We start from the raw sequence: 6,590 nt of genomic DNA, 5'->3' as shown, positions 1-6,590 counted from the left end.
GTGTGCAAGATATCAAGCTGCTCCTAAAGAATGTCATCTTAAGGCTGTGAAAAGGATAGTGAGATACTTAATACATACACCAAATTTTGGCATTTGGTATCCTAAGAGGGCCTCTTTCGATCTTGTTGGCTACTCTGACTCAGACTATGCCAGAGACAAGGTTGATAGAAAGTCCACTTCGGGTACTTGTCAATTTGTTGGTAGATCTCTTGTGTCTTGGTCCTCCAAGAAACAAAACTCGGTATCCTTATCCACTGCCGAAACGGAATACATTGCCGCTGGTTCATGTTGTGCTCAATTACTTTGGATGAACCAAACTCTTAAAGATTATGGGATATATGTGAAACATGTTCCATTGCTTTGTGACAATGAAAGTGCTATCAAAATTGGACATAATCCTATGCAACATTCTCGAACTAAGCATATTGAAGTTCGTCATCATTTCATTCGAGATCATGTTGCTAAGGGTGACATTGATCTTAAGCATGTTTGCATCGAAAAGCAATTAGCGGATATATTCACTAAACCTCTTGATGAGAAAGTGTTTTGCAGGTTGAGAGGAGAATTGAACATCATTGATGCTTCAAACTTGGAGTAGAAACTCCATTGGATACATGCAAGACATGAGCTTATGACTAATCCTTGATATTTCTCTTATGATGAAATCTTATGTCTTGGATATATTTGCATCTTGCATGATATCTAACCCATGTAGGTACTTGGTTGAATCAAATTCCATGAGATTGTAACCTACTCACATCTTGAGCAATCTCTACATCACCAAGTCTCTACACAAAGGTGGTTGAGGACAAGGAAGCACGAAACCATTCAAACATATCCTATGACAAATTCTATGTTGAGCTTCATGATTGTCATTTTTGGATACACAAGTGCTCTTCCTTGCAAGAACTAACCCATGTAGGTAGATAGACTCAAATTCCAAGTGGTGCTCCCAACTCTTGATGAGCTACATCAACCTTGAGCAATCCACACAAGTTCAACTACATGATCAACACCATCAACCAAGGTATGTTATTCCATCTTAGAGAAGCTTTACTCCAAGACATGAGCTAAAGCAACTCGACAAGATGTGAATACATCAAGATGCTTGAACAAAAAATGGTAACCCCATTTTGAGCTTAAACGATGAGTATGACCTATGATCAAGTGATCTCACTTGACTCCTAAGTCAATATACTCTAACATAGGTGACTTTGTCGCCGACCATCTCTAGATGAAATTCTCTTGTGTTCTTTTCTGTGTTTTTGCATTTGTCTCATGCATATTTGTTTCCCCTTTTTAAAAAAAGACTTCATCTAGATTTCTTTCTTTCTTTTGTTTTTGTTTGCTCTGCATTTTATGAATCCGATTCATTGCATATCATTTAGTTAATTCCTTGCAAATCTTTGTGAGATCCTATTAGTCTAGTGAGTTGAGGTGACAAGTGTTTTCTCTGCGATGAACTCGGTTTCACCGATTAGTTATTTTCGGTCCAACCGAATTCTTTCGGTACAACCGAAGCATACAACTCGGTGCCACCGATTTCACCACAGGAAAAATAGTTTGCCACTTATTCTATGTTTCGTCTGTTCCAGCTCCACTCAATGAATCTTGTCCTCTACAAGCATCACATTTTCATAAATGCTTTGTGCTGTGACTCAAGGATCAAACCCATTCACGACAAATTCCAGAAGCCCTTCTTGTAAATTGATGTCAAAGGGGGAGAGAGAGATCACATCAAAGCTTATCATTTAGAGAGAGATCACATCAGAGAATATCACTTCCACGGGGGGAGAGAGAGATCTCCAGGGGGAGAAAATACTCAAGTAGAAAGTATTTCTCAAGGATCCCAGATACTTGGTGTTCAAGAGGAGAGATGCCACATGTCTTTTTGGGGGAAAGACATGTTCATATGTGTTTATTTGCATTAGTTTGCACTAGCTCTGTTCATTCAGATTCTTTCAGCTCTGATTTTCTGTTCCCTATCTTCTCCCAGTATCCCATGCTAGATTCAGGGGGAGCAAGACATCTAAGGGAAAGAAATCATTTAAATTCACTGCATATCTTTACTCGGGGACATGTCTAATCCAATGTGGTACTTTGTACTCACTCTCTACATGTCATCCCAGTCTTGGTATTCTTGTGGTTTCTTCTGTTTGCCCTGGTTAGTGGATGTACCTGTGTTATCTAACCTTGTTTGTGCAGGTTCATTCCATCCTAAGCCAACTCAAGACTACAAGGTAAGTATATGCATCATAATCATGTGTATGAGGAATTCTTGCTGATGTACATACTGTTTGCAAGAAGGACTCATGAGCATGAAGGTATTTTCTTTAATATTCTTTGCTCTGATGCATATGGCCAAGATACATGTAACTCATTGCTTACTCTACCATGGTTATGCTCTCACATGCTTCTATATTCTATATTTCACATGATTGCATACATGTAGGGGGAGCCTATGCTTGTTACATGTCTTTCCAAAGCTTTACTTGCTATTCTTTATATCCTTATCTAAAGCTTTTATGTATGTTGTCATCAATTACCAAAAAGGGGGAGATTGAAAGCACAAGTGCTCCCTAGGTGGTTTTGGTAATTAATGTCAACATATCTCTTGTTGGACTAACACTTTTATCTAGTATATTTCAGACAAGTTCAACAATGAAGTGGCATAGACTAAAGGATGTGGAACTCCTTCAAGATGCTAAGGACAAGGGATTGACTAAAGCTTCAAGCTCAAGATTCTTCATTTTATATTTCAGTGATCCAAGATCACATTGAGTCTATAGGAAAAGCCAATACTATCAAGGAGGGATGAGGTGTTGCTTAATGAGCCTCTTGCTTCATGTGCTTAGTGATATGCTCCAAAACCCTCAACTACTTTCTCACATCCTCATTTGACCTAAACGTAAAGCCAAAGTCGGTCACACCGATTCTTTCTATTCGGCGCCACCGAGTTCAGATGTCATAGCCACTACCACAAACCCTAGGCAAATCGGTCTCACCGATAGGGATCTCGGTCTCACCGAGATGAGATTGTAATCTCTCTGTGTATGTCCATTACCAAAATCAGTCCTACCGAGTTTGAGCAATCGGTCCTACCGGGATTACAATGCAAACTCTCTAGTTAACTTATTACCAAAATCGGTCCCACCGAGGTTTAGTAATCGGTCCCACCGAGTTTGCCTGACCAACTCTCTGGTTAGCTAATTACCAAAATCGGTCTCACCGAGTTTCTGTAATCAGTCTCACCGAGATTACGTTATGCCCTAACCCTAACCATATCGGACCTACCGAGTTGCATTTCAGTCCCACCGAAAATCCTAACGGTCACTAGATTTACTAAATCGGTTTGACCGAGTTTGTTGATTCGGTCCCACCGAGATTGGTAAATTGTGTGTAACGGTTAGATTTTGTGTGGAGGCTATATATACCCCTCCACCTCCTCTTCATTCATGGAGAGAGCCATCAGAACAAACCTACACTTCCAACTTACCAGTTCTGAGAGAGAACTACCTACTCATGTGTTGAGGCCAAGATATTCCATTCCTACCATATGAATCTTGATCTCTAGCCTTCCCCAAGTTGCTTTCCACTCAAATCTTCTTTCCACCAGATCCAAATCCCATGAGAGAGAGTTCAGTGTTGGGGAGACTATCATTTGAAGCACAAGAGCAAGGAGTTCATCATCAACACACCATTTGTTACTTCTTGGAGAGTGGTGTCTCCTAGATTGGCTAGGTGTCACTTGGGAAGCTCCAACAAATATTGTGGAGTTGAACCAAGGAGTTTGTAAGGGCAAGGAGATCGCCTACTTCGTGAAGATCTACCGCTAGTGAGGCAAGTCCTTTGTGGGTGACGACCATGGTGGGATAGACAAGGTTGCTTCTTCGTGGACCCTTCTTGGGTGGAGCCCTCCATGGACTCGCGCAACCGTTACCCTTCGTGGGTTGAAGTCTCCATCAACGTGGATGTACGATAGCACCACCTATCGGAACCACGCCAAAAACATCCGTGTCTCCAATTGCGTTTGAATCCTCCAAAACCCTTCACTTTACATTCTTGCAAGTTGCATGCTTTACTTTCTGCTGCTCATATACTCTTTGCATGCTTGCTTGCTATATGTTGTGAATGTTAAACTTGTGCCTAAACTCCACTTGAACTTAAATTTGCTAAAAACTGCAACGTTGGTACTTAGTGTCTAATCACCCCCCCCCCCTTCTAGACACCTCTTCTCAAGGTCCTACACTGCAATATATGTTGGGTTCGTCTCACAGCCTTCAGCAGACTTGTGCATGCCATCAGGCATATCACCCTGAAACAAAGCAGAGAGATGACAGGTTTTGCACGTGTATAAACAAAGATGATAATTGTGCTGTCAATTACATCCAATTTCAAATTAGAAAATAAAGAGTAAGTTCAAAATATCAATAGCATAATTTGGCATTGTTCATAATGCAGGGAGCTTCACCACACTAATGGATTACCATGTCAACATAACAAGCATAGATGAAGGGCAAAGAAAATCATTGTATCTATTTTGGTTAATGTGCATGGCATGTTGTTAATTCATCAGCCACATCAGTAAGATAAAACAGGAGATGACAAGGTGCAAACGTGGGCTGCTTCACCACACATTGGATTATAGATCCACAAAAACAAGCATACATATAGGGAGTATTGAGTAATGTGCATGGTATGAATAAGGAATTTGGTTTTACAAGTAAAACTTAGAACTTACAGTTCTTGCGAACATGAATTTTGGTAGAAACAACAAACTAAACAGCAGTAAATGATATGGAGTATGAACAAATTAAACAACAGTTGAGGATAAAGGCTTTAGAAGGACTGACTTACATTAACAGTTAACACCGGCTTTATAATGCCCTTCTGCATGTCAAGGGAAGGATAACTCAAGAATTTTAGCACATAATCTTTTTCATAAGCATTGTCTGTACTCTATATTTTGTAGAGAGTAATATAGATATGATAATACTAGAAGGGATAGATGATAATGAAGATAAGATGCAGATTGATGCTACATAATCAACTACCAATCCCTGGAAGTACAAGCGTTACAGGACAAAATGTACTGACAAAAGCAATGGGCTACACTTCTTCACTGGCATTGTCTGTGTATTCTACTTGTTGGTAAGATTAAATATAGATCTGATCTTTTTTATTAAATGATGGGCGAGGGAGATAAGATGCAGAATGCTACACAATGAACCAATCCCTCTTCCCATAATACAAGAGTGTTTTGAACACTGGTGTACTATACAAAACATTCTTATATTATGGGACGGAGGGAGTAGCTGTTAATGTAAGTATAGTGATAGACGATGTTCAGTCCTTACAAGAGGACTGTAGAGCTAAACCTCTTCAAAAGTATTGGGTTGATTCTAAATTTATGTAAGAGTCCATACGGATCTTATAATGTCCACCAAATGGACGATAACGAGGCTAACATGTGCAGTGATGCTACATAATCAAACAGCTATGAAAGTAAGTATGGTCATACAGGGCAAGAGGTACTCACAAGAGCAATGCAGTGTGCAATATAGTTGCGAGATTATGTGGTCCCTTGAGAATGAATGTTCTTCTGCTAACAATTTTCGTACAAGTGAGACATTAAGGCAAATGCAGAAACGTAGTTCAAATTGTGATGTGATATCATAGACAGTACCTTATGCTGCAGCCGAGACCAATGTGTAACAAGATTATTCCAGTTACCGTCGGATAAATGTAGCACCGGAGACTTTACAAAAATTTCTTTAGAGGCTTACCATCAAAGTGCACTTGCCTCAGGTAGCAACGATACTTCATCAACGAGTGCTTGAAAAGTGCAACCAACCCTTGCTCGTCTTCACAGTCCGGTTTGCTCCTCGCCTATTTAAAAGAATGAAATCTTGTGTCTTCTGTCAGCAAAAACATATGCAGCAATGACCATGAATAACATTAGTGCATTACTTACGCGTAAGTTGCGGAGGAAGACTGGAAATTGTTCTGTGTATGTGGTATAATCTTTCCATGAAGGAAAGAGCGCACAAAGTTCCTGACAACAATATAAGCTTCATCTTCTAAACTGGGAAGAAATGAAACAGGGGTCCTATTTGCTGCAATTAGGGCTCTCTCTGGTTCAAAAAGGGATTTGGCAACTGGATTTGGTGTACTCTTTGTTGGAATGGGGGTTTTGCATCATAGAGCTGGTGCTATGTCAACTGGCATAATCATACCGCTTGCTGCAGTTGGGGTCTACTGAGTTGGGGCATCAGAAATGACCAGTGTAGTAGGGATAGAGTCTGCTAGAGTTGGGGTGTTTTGTGGGTCAGGTGATATTGCAACTACACCTAATGGGCTATTTGGTTTATCAGGTGCCACTACCTTTTCCAAATACTTTGCTTGTGCTCCTCCACGATCAGCAATCGCCCTCCTCCTTTTGAACGTCTGATACACAAGAACAGCATTTGAATGGATAAATATGGTATGATGACAGATGGAATATGTACTGAAAATGGATAGGCAGGGCGTATTCACATACACGATGTGTAAACTAAGCTAATGGCAGTTCAACAAAGTAGAAGCAATGC

Source organism: Triticum dicoccoides, chromosome 7B (genome assembly GCF_002162155.2).
Source record: "Triticum dicoccoides isolate Atlit2015 ecotype Zavitan chromosome 7B, WEW_v2.0, whole genome shotgun sequence".
NCBI classification, from domain to species: Eukaryota; Viridiplantae; Streptophyta; class Magnoliopsida; order Poales; family Poaceae; genus Triticum; species Triticum dicoccoides.
The sequence above is the reverse complement of the archived record's forward strand: the minus strand, read 5'-3'. Positions refer to the sequence as shown.